This window comes from Microtus ochrogaster, chromosome 6, assembly GCF_000317375.1.
Source record: "Microtus ochrogaster isolate Prairie Vole_2 chromosome 6, MicOch1.0, whole genome shotgun sequence".
In the NCBI taxonomy this organism is placed as follows: domain Eukaryota; kingdom Metazoa; phylum Chordata; class Mammalia; order Rodentia; family Cricetidae; genus Microtus; species Microtus ochrogaster.
Genome location: NC_022013.1, coordinates 12,749,670 through 12,764,863, shown reverse-complemented (window position 1 = coordinate 12,764,863; position 15,194 = coordinate 12,749,670). Strand labels below are relative to the sequence as shown.

Genomic DNA, 15,194 nt, shown 5'->3' with positions numbered 1-15,194 from the left:
GGTGGTGGATCTCACACTGACAGTGGTGGATCTCACGCTGACTGTGGTGGATCTCATGCTGACGGTGCTGACAGTGCTGGATCTCACACTGACGGGTGGTGGATCTCACACTTATGGTGTGGTGGATGTCATATTTTCAGGTGCTGGGTCAATTTGCTCGAGTCTGTTCTTAAGACAGAATGGTAGAAAATGCACCTGGGCGGGGAAGGGGAGCAGAAAGGCACTGTGCTTAACTAGCACCCCCCATCCACCATGTTTTCTGACCCTTTCTAGATTGGTTTTGCCCCCAAAACAAATGGAAATGGCCAGAGAGGTCCAAGGAACCTAGTGTTCTGGCTTTGCCTGAGGCTGGGTTAACGCACAAGCACATTGGGAATATCCTAGCAGATCTTCCTGGAGAGAGACGGGAATATCCTAGCAGTAACTGGCTGTCTGCAGTGAATGTTGTGCTTGTGATGGCCTATGGGAGCCTGATTTTTGTACTGCTGTTTATTTTGTGAAGAGACAAATAATGCACTTTGCAACAAAACCTAGAAGGCATCCTCACACCCCTACGGGCCCAATGCTCCCAAGGACTTAAAAGAGGAGATCGATATTCGACTATCCAGGGTTCAGCATGCCAAGTATGAACCCCAGCTCCTTGCCAATGATGATACAAGATTACTGCAGCTGGAATCCCAGGGGAATCAAAGTTGCTACAATTATCTGTACAAGATGAAGCTCTATGTGCCACCCATGCCTCTGAGATCCCATTTCATGCTGAAGGCCGGCACCCCTGTTCTTTACTGGGTGAGAATTCCCACTCCTACCTGCTAGATCTGGGAAACACTAGCTCCTTTGAAGGGTGTATGTAAGGCCCTTATATGAGACAGCCCGTTATGGGACAGGGGTCTTTGGCCAGAGTGAGCATTTGCAGTATCAGGAGGCCTTGAGTGAGCTGGCCACTGTGGTCAAAGACGAATTGGGAGCTCTCAGAGACAACACCAATCAGCAGCCAAAGACCTAACTCAGTCACGTGAAATGTCACCAACAACCATCCAGGTCACATACCTCCCCTCCAGTGAGAAGAGCAAACGTCCTAAGCACTTCCTCGGACTGAAGAGCTGTAAGGACAACTACAACACGCTGGAGAATACTCTGTGATGGAGCTGCAGACGCCACCTGCGCAGCCTTCATGCCATTGGCTCAGCAGGCCCAGACTTTGCCAGCCAAAGCTTCCGTTGAGGCCAGAGTTCCTACTGGGTCATTCCCCAGTCCTTTCTTAGGGGCATTGTCAATACTGGCCAAGACCTCACTGTCTCCCAATAGCACTTTTTATGAATTTGAATTCAGATGCCATTAATATTTCTGCTGTTGAAATCTCCATTTGTTTTTTACTTGTAGGGATAAGTCCCACCCCTTAGGGGGCGTGTTCGCCTCGGGCTAATGTTTACCTATAAATCTGGTGAGCGAGCTCACAGCGCTTGCTTCTGCTTTCCTGGTCTTTCCTGGTCTCCGCAGGAATGGTGGTTCTGTAAGTCTATTTCCTCATTAAAGCTGTATATATTTTTACAATCTGTCTGCATTCGTTTACGCCGTTACATTTACTATAATTCGCCTACCCTCTTCAACGCTGTTTAGTCCCAAAGGTGTAAACTGAGGCAAGATGTCTTCTGTGTCTACCCTACCTTCCTCAGTTGAATAGAAACGTTTTGATGGGTGGAAGAGTCAGGCCGGACCCCATGAGAAAAAGGGGAATGAAGAAGTGGGGAGAATGTCCTCTGGAATTGTGGTGCTCCATTTAAACCAGGTGTGTTGAGACATGAACAGAACTTTCCCTGAAGTGGAAGGATCTGCCCTGCCCTCACCCAACACTGCTATCACAAGTAAATAGGAATGTTCTGGCACTTGGTATAACCTATCCAAGATGGTAGACAATGGGAAGTGGTTTCCCCTGATGTTAGTGCATTAGTCTCAGTTCACAAATGATTTAACAAAATTAACTACTAACATTAAAAAAAGAAGGCTTACAGTTCCGTTCCAGAGGAATAAGGGTTCATTACCATCAGTAGGGCAACACGAAGAACATGGCTTCTCAGCAGCGACTGAGAGCCAATACCTCCAACTGCAAACAGAGCAGAGAGAGTGCAGTGGGAGTGGCGCATGGTATTTGAAACCTCAAAGTCCACTCCCAGTGGCATACGTCTTCTGGTTAAGAGCACACCCCCTAAGCCTCCCCAACAGTGTCACCAACTACGGACCAAGTTCTCAAATGCTTGAGACTATGGAGGCCATCTTGCTCAAACCAACACACAGGTGTAGATCACTTAATCCACAGATGTTTGTTGATTGCACATCAGACACTTTTTTAAAGCCTTGGCTGTTTGTGGCACTTTAATTTTTCTGGCGTATTGCATGAGTTTGGGGACCCAAACTCTGGTCCTTATCCTTGCTTTGAAAGTGCTTTTAGCTGCTGAGCCATCTCTCTGGGCCTCACAATTTTCATTTGCTTACACAGTTTCTCAAAAATAGTGGTGGGAGGCTAAAAGAGAACTAGAAGCGTTTGCCCAGGAGAAGGAAGAGCATCCGGATGACAGGCTACCACACAGCAGCTGGTGCTCCTAGCAGGATGCGGGCTTGTCCTTTCATTGTCTTTTAAACCTCCCCCTCCTACTTGTCTGTGGGAAATTAGAAGATCATTATTATTGGAAGACACCTGCTCCACATAAAGAGCCTGGGGTTTGCAGCAATCAGCAATGAGAGGAGCCTTGTAATTGGCTCATAAGAATGGCAAGGTGTAGAAAGCAGTTAAGGCTTTTTCAATTCACATGTGCCATTAGTGGAAACTCATTAAAGATATGAGCAAAGTAAAGTGTAAATAAAGAGTCCCATTCTCTGTAATTACAACCGTACATCTCCTGCCTGCTTCCAGGGTTCAGCTGAAAATCTCCCTCTACCAAGGCCACTAGGTCCAGGCTCTGCGTCCTCATTTACATAGGTTCTCAGAGTATTTTGTATCCATGAACCTGAAGGCATGTTGGTGATGTGGCCCACGGACAAACAGCAGTGGTTAATGTTCCCTAAATGTCAGGTGGTCCCAGCCAAAGTTCTCTGAACCTGCTTGAATGGTGTTGTAGCATTGAGCCCTGTTGCGGAGGCTTCTTGGATGTATGATTCCTGTTATGTGATGTAGGCCTACGATTCTGTAGATTACGTTCCTGTGATGCGAACACCAAGGGAAAAAGATCATCAGGGCTTGGGGGCTGCCAGAATTGCCAAAACAAAGGAGCTTAAAGATCAAGGAAATACAGCACGTCAAGGAATGAGGTGATCACTGGCGACCTTCTCTGACCTCTGCATGTATGGGCACACACATGCATGTAGCATACACATATTGAGGCACACAGACCAAAAAGCACAGAAAAGAACATGGTGTTCTACACTTTTGCACTAACTCTTTCCGGCAAGACACCAAAAACAAAGGTCTGTTCGTGCAGATAAGGCACCAATGAGAGACCAAAGTATGATTCCACCAAGGTCTAGCATGACAAACCAATGAGTTTACCAGGCTTCTAACACAGAACCTGAGTGAAGGGTTACTTATAGACCCTTCAAACACTATATCCACCACAAAACACTACCCCATCACAGAGGACCTCGTGGAAGCTGCATCATGGAGTCCCATTTACAATTAACCTTACACATCTTACATAGGCTAGCATCTCTCAAGTTGTCCTGAAGCTGAGGGAAAGAAAGATAGAGAAATGGCTAAACTCTTAGGTGAGGTCCTGTGGTTCCCATCTTCCCTCTACCATGGAGTGTCGCTCGCTCTATCACCATCATCGTAGACCTGGCTATCACTGTCCTGTTCTGCTCATTAGTTACCATGGCTACTGGGCCAAAGCAGTCTAGACTCCAAGATGGTAATGGCGTAAAGATGTTATACCCAGAAAAGGGGGTCATAGTTGGTGGGACACAGTTCTATATTCTGTCAATTACATTTTAAATAAACTCTGATTGGCCAGGCAGGAAGTATAGGCGGATCAACCAGACAGGAAGTAGAGGCGGGGTGATGAGAACAGGGAAATTGTAGGAAGGAGGAAGCCCATTCTTCCAGTCCAGCCCAGACCACCGAAGAAGCAACATGTGAAAGGTACTGAGCCATGTGGCTAGCAATGATAATTACAATGGGTTAATATAAACTACAAGAAGACTATAAGAAGACTGAGCTAATAGGCCGATCAGTTTTATAACTTATGGTGATCTCTGTGTGATTTTCTTTGGGACTTGCTGGCTGTGGGAATAGGGCAGGACAGAAACCCCACGAGCAGACCCCTCATGTTACACATAGTAGAACATACTCTCAAGGACATGGAAAGGAAGAAACTTTCGTTCCCCTTCGTTCCTCTTCAGAGCATTTCCTACAAGTCCCTCACATCTCTTTGCTTAGTCCTTATGGTTGCCTGGCTTATTTCTGTGTCAACACGCCTGACAAGAAGTCCACTTAAGGGGACAAAGGGTTTCTTGTGGCTCCTACCTTAAGAGTGCATCATGGTGGGAAAGGCATGGCTGCAGGGACATGAGGGCATTGTTGTTTACGTTGCAACTGCAGTCAGGAAGCAGAGCAAGATGAATGCTGTGCTCAGCTCACTTTCTCCTTCTAATTCAACTCAGGACCCCAGCCAGCAGAACCCCAGCCAGGACCCTGCCTCCCACAGCCGGGGCAAGTCTTTACACCTCAGCCAATTTAATGTGACAATTCTTCAGGCACACGCAGAGGCTTCTTTCCTAGGTGATATTAGATCCTGTCAATTTGACAGTTTTAATCATCACAAACCTTATCTCAGCTTTACAAGATTGGATAATTGCTTCCGTTTTACAGAGAAGACAGCATATAACAGGTTCCCAGACCTTAGCACAACTGATGCCATGTTAGAAGCACCATTCTGACCTTAACACCCAGTACTTAGGCCCCAACAACCACCAAAACAGTAACGAAGACCCAATCCATCAACAAACTATTCCATAGTTCCAGGAAGTCCCTAAATATACTAGCCTTTCTTTTGGGCTTCTGTAGTTATGCTTCTTGCTAACTGAAGTGTGGCAACCAAGATGTGGGTTTCGCACATAATAGACAAAGAGCTGGAGGGAGGGGGACTTGATTGGGGAGGGGGAGGGAAATGGAAGGCGGTGGCGGGGAAGAGACGGAAATCTTTAATTAAAAAAAAAGACAATGAGGACTACTGAGAACTCAAGAACAATGGCAATGGGTTTTTGATCCTACTGCACATACTGGCTTTGGGGGAGCCTAGGCAGTTTGGATGCTCAACTTACTAAACCTGGATGGAGGTGGGCGGTCCTTGGACTTCCCACAGGTCAGGGAACCCTGATGGCTCTTCAAGCTGATGAGGGAGAGGGACTTGATGGGGGAAGGGGAGGGAAATGGGAGGCGGTGGCGGGGAGGAGGCAGAAATCCTTAATAAATAAATAAATTTAAAAAAAAATCTATAACCAGCTTAAAAAAAAAAAAGACAAAGAGCTGTAAGTCTCAAGGCTTCCTGATGTGGGCAAGTTTCCCACGCAGCTGCAGACCAGCAATAAAGACTTCCTTTTCAACTTTAAGAGTGTCCACCTGGTGCTCTCTGGAGGGCTCACTTTGCGACATTCTGGAGGTGCCTCTGAGATCTCCCCAAACTGAGATGTTACCAGGCACTGGGGACCTTGGATCCCCTCTGGGAAGGTGGCACAGAAAAAAGACAGATGCTAGAGATGTGCACCCTGTGATGTCCCAGAGCCCCACAAACTTCCCCTGCCTCTAGCCCTGCTGCTCCAGAGACTCCCAACACCTCCACCCTAAAACAGGAAATTACAGAAAGTCACCTGAATCTGTAGCATCTGGGGGTGAATCTGTTTATGGCACCTTCTGAACAGGACACTTAAGAAAAACAGGACATGGCCCGAATTCCAGTGTACAGGATCCACATGAGACATCCCTGGCTTATGTCTGTGTAGTGAGCACTTCTGATTGTCATTATTGTTTGTCTGTGTGTCTCTCTGGGCTTCTGTCAGTTCTGGTGGTTGGAGAAACAGATCTAAAATGGGAGGAGGAGTGAACAGTCTCAAGACTGTTGAGCTAGTACACCTCTACCCACAAGGCATCCCACAACTGCCTGTGGACCCTCTGGTGGGGAGGTGACAGAGGTGCTGGTGGGCATAGCACGACCCAGGGAGGGTTTTATAGACAAGGATGCATATGGTATTCATTTCTCACCCAGAATACTCCAGACCTGTGAAATTGATTGGCCCTCCATTGGAGTCAGACAGCCTAGTGAACAATCTCAGGACCACCAGAGAGTTCAGGCCGCTAAAACACAGGGGCTGGATACCCCAGCCACTATAACTAGTTGCCCTATATTGACCAGTGATTTTCTCTGGTGCAAGACCCGCCTCCCTTGCTTAAGACCTGTGCCCTCCTGTTGGGGGACCCAAATCTTCTTGGTTTGGCCATGGTCAGAGAAACCCCAACCACAGCCTATTCTTTTAGTCCAGCCAGAAACGAAACTCCAACCTCAGCCTGTTCTCTTAGTCCAGCCAGAAGTGGACTTCCCCATTCTGTGATGGTTTGAATAAAATAGTGCCTATAGGCTGATAGGGAGCGGCACAATTAAGAGGTGTGGCCTTGTTGGAGTAGATGTGGCCTTGTTGTAGGAAGAATGTCACTGGGGATGGGTTTTGAGATTTCAGAAGCTCAAGCCATGACCAGTGGCTCACCCTCTCTTCCTGCTGCCTACAGATCCAGATGCAGAACTCTCAACTACTTCTCCAGCACATATCTACCTGTACCCCACCATGCTTTCCAACAAGATGATAATGAACTAAACCTCTGAACTATAAACCAGCTCCAATTAAATGCTTTCCTTTATTAGAGTTGCCGTAGTCATGATATATCTTCTCAGCAATAGAAACTCTAACTAAAGCAACCTCTGTATGACCAGCACAGCAAGGTCATGTCTGGGGAGGGGGAAATAGTGTCCGAGTTTGTGGGAGGAGAGGTAGTTTCTTCTGCTCAGTTTCCCTCTCCCCTCCACTTACACAGAATAACTCTGGCTATGGGAGCTTTGTTTCCAGCTTTAAGAGCATCTGTGTGGTGATCTCTGGTGGGCTTTCCTTACAACAGGAGGCCATTACATACCGCTAATTAATTCTCAACCTAGAGTTGATCAGAGTCAATCAAGGGGATTGTGTTGGAAAGGTAAGATCCAGAGAGATAGAGACAGACACACACACACACACAGAGAGAGAGAGAGAGAGAGAGAGAGAGAGAGAGAGAGAGAGAGAGAGAGAGAGAGAGATTAACATATGAAACAAGCCAGGTGGCAGAAAGACTGGAGCTGAAGTTGCCGGGCATGTTTGAGGAAACCCCACGGTCACATGGGTGCTATGGAAGTGGCACACAAGGTTCAGCACTCTTGTGGCCCATGTCATTTATAGTCCCAGGTCTGCCCCAGCTTCTCTAGTCCATCCAGTCTCAGCAGGGTCTTTCTGTTCCTGAATAAACTTTCTCTATTTCTTTTTTTCTTATCATAAACCACTGGTCCAATAATTTGCTCCAGAACACAAGAACCTGCAAAGATGAGCAGATGTTTTTGGAATACACATCTGTACACATACATGGGCTCAGTCACAACCCACCCTCAGACTTTCTGATTCAGGAGGTCTCAGGCTGGGGATGCAGAACCGCATTTCTGGTAAGTTCTGATGCTGGTCTTGAACAGTTTGTTCAGAACTTTAGTGTTATTTCAGATTGGAATGCTGAAGGTCATTCAAAGTGCTAAGTCAGCATACTTTTTGAATACAGTGTCAGGCACAAAAAAGTCGATGGAGTACAGCAAGGCAAGTAAATCTCTGCCCTAGGTCTCAGGTGCTATCTGGTGGCATTCTTAGCTTTTGTGGAGGTGGAAGCTAAGAGGTCTATTTAGACATTCCAAAGAATTTACCTAAGAGTTACAGGGGGTCACGTACAAAGGTTGACAATAGACAATTAAAAGGGCTGCATACCAACATAACTTGTAAGAGGATCTGGACCTTCAGCATGCCAATCATTAAACCTCTGATAGTCAGTCAGCCTTGGTAAGCATGCCCCCTTTCTCAGAACTTTAGTTCACAGCTTTTTATAAGAGGTGAGGGATGAGGATTAAGACTCTGTGGTGGCCTGAGTCAGCAACCTCAGCAAGAGCAGGTATGAGCGAGCAATGGCCAAGGGAACAGGCCCAAGTCAGAGACCTCTGCAGGGCAGGACTCAAGCCAGGACCTCTGTAGAAGCAGGCCTGAACCAGGGACAGCTGCAGGAACAGGTCCAAGCCAGCAACCTCCACAAGAGCAGGCCCGAGAAGTTACCTCCACAGGAGCAGGCCTGAGGCAGTCAACTCCGTGGGACCAGGCCTGAGCCAGTGACTTCAGTGAGAGCAGGCCCAAGCAAGCAAGCTCTGTGGGAGCAGACAAGAACGACCACAGGGATTGCAGAGCAACCCCGGGGAACACTGCGTGACCTCTGGGAATGTTGAGAGACTCCTGGGGTGACTGGAACTGTAGCCCCAACTGCACAACGAGGAGCAACCATCTGAACCTTGGATCCAGTGGCACCTGGAATATGACCACCAGAGACACAGCCCCAACTACATCAATCAGAGGAAAGGATGGGTAGACAAAGTAAGAACCCACGCAACACCACAAAGAACAACACAACACCAACAAAAATGAGTAGCCCTGAACAGCGAGACCTGAATAGCAAACTATAGATTATGCAGAAGAAAATGACTTAAAAAAATAACCTTAGGAGAATGTTTGAGGCCCATAAAGAGGAAACAAAAAATTCTCTCAAAGAAATGGAGGAAAAAACAAACAAAAAAAAAATGGAAAAAGTAAAAAAAAAAAATCCCTTAAAGAAAACAAAGTAAAAGCAATCAAACAGATGAAAGAAATGACTCGACTTAAAAACTGAAATAGAGACAATAAATAACACACAAACCAAGGAAGTTCTGGAAACTGAAAATATGGGGAAAATAATAAGAAACCACAAATGCAAACATAAACAGCAGAATACAAGAGACGGAAGAGAAAATCTCAAGCACTGAAGTTAAAATAGAGGAAATAGACTCGTAGGTCAAAGGAAACATTAAATCTAACAAAAGCTTAACCCAAAATATCCAGGAAATATGGGACACCATGAAAAGATCAAACCTAAGAATAATAAGGATAGAAGAAGGAGAAGTCCAACTCAAAAGCACAAAAAATATGTTCAACAAAATTATAGAAGAAAACTTTCCCAACCTAAAGAAAGATATGTCTATGAAGATACAAGAAGCTTACAAAACACCAAAATAGACTGAACCCCCCCAAAGAAGAAAAGTCCCCTCCACCATATAATAAACAAAACACTAAACATACAGAATAAAAAAAAGAATATTAGGAGCTACAAAGGAAAAAGGGCAAGTAACATATAAAGGCAGACCAGAATTATACCTAACTTCTCAAGGAAAACAATGAAAGCCAGAAGATCAGGGATTATGCAGACATTAAGAGACTTTGGATGCCAGCCCAGACTACTATACCCAGCAAAACTTTCAATCATCATTGACGTACAAAACAAGATATTCCATGACAGAAGAAGTAGCCACAAAGCCGCCATACACAAAGTACTAGAAGGAAAACTCTAACCCAAGGAAGTTAACTGCATCTACAAAAACACAGACAATAGTTGATCTCACAGAAGAAAATCCCAAAGAAGGGGAAAACAGACACAATAACATCACCAACAATGAAAACTAGAATAACAGGAACTAGCAATCACTGGTCATTAATATTTCTTAATGTAAATGTGTTCAACTCACCTATAAAAAGACACAGGCTAACAGATTGGATGTGAAAACAGAATCCCTCATTCTGCTGTATAAAAGAAACACATCTCAACCTCAAAGACAGATATCGCCTCAGAGTAAAGGGTTGGGAAAAATCTTTCCAATCAAATGGACAAAAGAAACAAACTGGTGTAGCTATCCTAATATCTAACAAAATAGACTTCAAGTTAAAATCAATCAAAAGAGACAAAGAAGGATATTTCATATTAGTCACAGGAAAAAAATCCATTGAAAGGAAATATCAATGCTGAATGTCTATGGCCCCAATACAAGGGCATTCACATATATAAAATAAACACTACTAAGTCTTAAATCACATATTAAACTCCACACACTAATAGTGGGAGACTTTGATATTCCATTCTCACCAATGGACAGGTCTGCCAGACAGAAACTTAAAACAGAAATAAGGAAACTAACAGATGTTATGACTCAAATGGACTTACCAGACATCTATAGAACATTCCATCCAAACATAAAAGAATATACCTTTTCTCAGCACCTCATGAAACGTTCTCAAAAACTGACCACACACTAGATAACAAAGAAATTTCAACAGATACAAAAAACAATGGAATAACCCCATGTATCTTATCAGATCGCCATGGCTTAAAATTAGAATTGAACAGCAACACATATTTCAGAAAGCCACAGACACATGGAAACTAAACAATGTTCACCAGAATCACCAATGGTTCAAGGAAGATATAAAGGAAGGTATTAAAGACTTCCTAAAATTGAATAAAAATTACCATACAACATACTCAAATTTATGGTACACAATGAAAGCAGTATTAAGAGGAAAGTTCATAGCACTCAATACCTACATAAAGAAGCTGGGAAAATCCCATACTAGGGAGTTAATAGAACACCTGAAAACTCTAGAACAAAAAGAAGCAAACTCACCCAGGAGGACTAGATGGCAAGAAATAGAAAAAGAGAAAACAATGCGAAGACTCAATGAGAAAAAAGTTGGTTCTTTGAGAAAATCAACAAAATAGACAAACCTGTATCCAAACTAACCTAAAGGCAGAGAGAGAATATTCAAATTAACAAAATCATGAATGAAAAGGGGGACATATCAACAGAAACAGAGGAAATTCAGAGAATCATCAGGTCATATTTCGAAAATTTGTACTCCACAATATTAGAAAACTTAAAGGAAATGTACAGCTTTCTGAATAAATATTATTTACCAAAACTAAATCAAGACCAGATAAGCAAATTAAATAGACCTATAACTGCTAAAGAAATAGAAACAGTCATCAAAAATCTCCTAACAAAAAAAAAATTCCAGGACCAGATGAAAGGCTTTCAGTGAAGAATTCTGCAAGATTTTCAATGAAAAACTCATACCAATACTTCTCAAATTGTTTCACACAATAAAAACAGAAGTAATATTGCCAAACTTTTTATGAGGTTAGAATTACCCTGATACCCAAACCACACAAGAACATTACTAAGAAAGAGAATTACAGACCAATCTCACTCATGAACATTGATGCAAAAAAAAAAACCCTCAATAAAATACTAGCAAATTGAATCAGAAAAATCATCCACCATGATCTCAGAGATGCAGTGATGATTCAACATACAAAAATCTGTCAATGTAATCCACTATATAATAAAAATAAAAACTACATGATTATCTCATCAGATGCTGGGAAAGCCTTTGGCAAAATACAACATCCCTTAATGATGAAGGTTTTGGACAGAACGGGGATATAAGGAACATATCTAAGCATAATATAGACAATATACAGCAAGCTAACAGCCGACATCAAACTAAATAGTGATCCCACTGAAATCAGGAACAAGACAATACTGTCCACACTCTCCATATCTATTCAATACAGTTCTTGAGGTTCTAGCTAGAGCAATAAGACAACAAAAGGAGATCAAGAGAATACAAATCAGAAGAGTTAAACTCTCACTATTTGCTGATAATATGATAGTTTATATAAGTGACCCCAAATAATTTACATAAGTGACCCCAAAAATTCTACCAAGGAACTTCTACAGCTAATAAACACCCTCAGTAATGTAGCAGGACACAAGATTAACTAAAAAAAATCAGTAGCCCTCCTGTACACAGATGATAAATGGGCTGAGAAAGAAATCAGAGAATCATCACTCTTCACAATAGCCACAAATAACATAAAATATCTTGGAGTAACTCTAACCAAACAACTGGAAGGCATGAATGACAAGAACTTTAAATCCTGGAAGAAAGAAATTGAAGAAGAACCAGAAAAGGAAAGACCTCCCATGCTCTTGGGTAAGTAGAATTAACATAGAAAAATGACAATCTTACCAAAAGCAATCTACAGATTCAATGAAATGCCCATCAAAATCCCAGAAAAATTCTTCACAGACCTTGAAAAAAACAATAATCAACTTCATATGGAAAACCAAAAAAACAGAATAGCCAAAACAGGCTATAAAGTACAATAAAGGAACTTCTAGAGGCATCACAATCCCTGATTTCAAACTCTACTACAGAGCTACGGGACTGAAAACAGCTGCTATTGCTATAAAAACAGACAGAAGGACCAACGGAATCAAATCAAAGACCCAGATATCAAGCCACACACCTAAGAACACCTGATTTTTCACAAAGAAACAAAAAATATCAAATGGAAAAAAGAAAGCATATTTAACAAATGGTACTGGCATAACTGGATAGCAACATGTAGAAGAATACAAATAAATTCATATCTATTTCCATGCACAAAGCTCAAGTCCAAATGGATCAAAGACCTCAACATAAAGCCAGCCACACTGAACCTCATAGAAGAGAAAGTGGGAAATACACTTGAACTCATTGGCACAAGAAACCACTTCCTAAATAGAACCCCAGTAGCACAAACACTGAGAGAAACAATTAATAAGTGGGACCTCTTGAAACTGAGAAGCTTCTGTAAACCAAAGGTCACTGTCACTAAGACAAAAAGGCAACCTACTGACTGGGAGATCTTCACCAACCCCACATCAGATACAGATCTGATCTCCAAAATATGCAAAAAAAAAACCCTCAAGAAATTAGCCATCAAAAGAACAAATAATTCAATAAAAAAAAAATGAGGTACAGACCTAAACAGAGAACTCTCAACAGAGGAATCTAAAATGGCTGAAAGACACTTAAGGAAATGTTCAACATCCTTAGCCATCAGAGAAATGAAAATCAAAACAACTCTGAGATTCTATCTTACACCTGTAAGAATGGCCAAGATCAAAAACACTGATGACAACTTATGCTGGAGATTATGTGGGGTAAAGGGAACACTCCTGCATTGCTGGTGGGAGTGCAAACTGGTACAGTGCCTTTGGAAATCAGTATGGTGATTTCTCAGAAAATCAAGAAATAACCTTCTCATGACCCAGAAATACCACTTTTGGGTTTATATCTAAAAAATGTTCAATCGTGCCACAAGGATGTGTGCTCAACTATGTTCATAGCAGCATTGTTTGTCATATCCAGAACCTTGAAACAACCTAAATGCCCCTCTATCAAAGAATGGCTAAAGAAAATGAGATACATTTACACAATGGAGTACTACACAGTGGAAAAAGATAATGACATCTTAAAATTTGCAGGCAAATGGATGGAGTTAGAAAAAATCATTTTGAATGAGGTAACCAAGACCCAGAAAGACAATTATCATATGTACTCACTCATTAAAAAAAAGCCTACAATTCACAATCCCAGAGAATCTAGACAACAAAGATGACCCTAAGAGAACATACATAGATCTAATCTACATGGAAAGTAGAAAAAGACAAAATCTCCTGAGTAAATTGGGAGGATGGGGACCTTGGGAGAGAGTTGAAGGGGAGGAAAGAGGCAGGGAGGAGAGCAGAGAAAAACATATAGCTCAATAAAAACAATTTTTTTAAAGAGGTGAGATATTTGACAATAACATGCTTGCGAATCTCCCTTCTCTGCTATGCTACATTGCATCACGAAGTCTCTCATCAGGGCCTGGGGAGATGGCTCGGTGTTTAAGAATATACGCTGTTCTCACAGATGACCAAGTTCGGTTTCCAGCACACACTTTGGGTATCCACAGTCACCTGTAAATTCAGTTCCAGGAGATTTGGTGCCCTCTTCTGGCCTGCACAGGCACCTGCACTCACATGCACACACCCACACAGAGATACATGATTTAGAAATGAAATAAATTTTAGAAAGAAGGAAGAGAAGGCTCTCAATACTGGCACCTCCTTCTCAGACTTTCCAGCCTTCAGAACTGTAAGAAATAAATCTCTTCTTTATAAATGACCACATCTCAGCTGTTCAGTTACAACTGCATTACATCTCCAGAACTACTGGAGTCACCACAACGATTTGACACAGGCTCATGTCCATGTATAAACCCTTCTGGTATATGATAATTGACAGGACATTAAGTCTGTCAGGGTCTCAATGGAGCTAGCAGCATCTACTTCCTACTTGTACTCAGTGTCTTTGAATAATCTGTGTAAAGATACAGACAGTGGGCTATGTGTAGGGCATTACTGCTGTTAGCAAGAGCCAGTCTTTCACCAAAGATACTGTGACTAAAACAGGAAGGCCTAAGTGTGAACTCATCTTTCCACAAAGCTTGGATCTTTTCCTCCTAGGCCCCTCCCTATTCCCACATGCTATCCTCACCCTCAAAGTTCTGATCAAGTTGCAGGCTAGACCACACAGTGAGGTCTGTAATTCTCAATAATGAATTGCATCACCCCCTACTTGCGAGTATCTCATTCCTCAGATAAGTGTATGTCTCGGGAAGAAGAACATATTTGATCTGCCTCTATACCCAACCCAACACACAAAGGCCTTGGATGGTCCTAGAGCAGAGAGACCTGAATTCTACAACCCATTCAACACCATCCTTGGGGACCTAAAAGTACTTAACATCTACATGGTTGTTGCTTCCCTTCAGATGCCCCTCTCCAACCTCCACATAGGCCAGTTAGACTAAGTGCCACCAAGTCAGGCACAGAGTCTTGTTCCATACTCTGTTCCCCATGAGGTCTTCAGAGGATGTCCGTTATGAGAATGAAGCCCCTGGTGGAGTCCTTAGAAAAGCTTTTCCTTCTTTCAGATTTGCTAAGGGAAAGTTCTGGAAATGGAGAGGAAAAGTAAAGGTTTTATTGTGACAAGCAAAAATTGAAGGTCTCCAGGACATCTATCTGCTCCAGTTTACTCAGAGCAGGCTAGAGCTTCACTTCCTGTCCAGTGTAATTGAACAGCTTGTCCAGCTCCATTCTGAAATGGATTCTTGTTTGAAAACTCAGTTCCATCAACAC

The 15,194-nt window shown here is 42.8% G+C and overlaps 1 pseudogene; it reads left to right on the top strand.

The window, feature by feature from the left end:
* Positions 1-422: 422 nt before the first annotated feature.
* LOC101980501 lies at positions 423-1,143 on the top strand (annotated as a pseudogene).
* Positions 1,144-15,194: the final 14,051 nt, after the last annotated feature.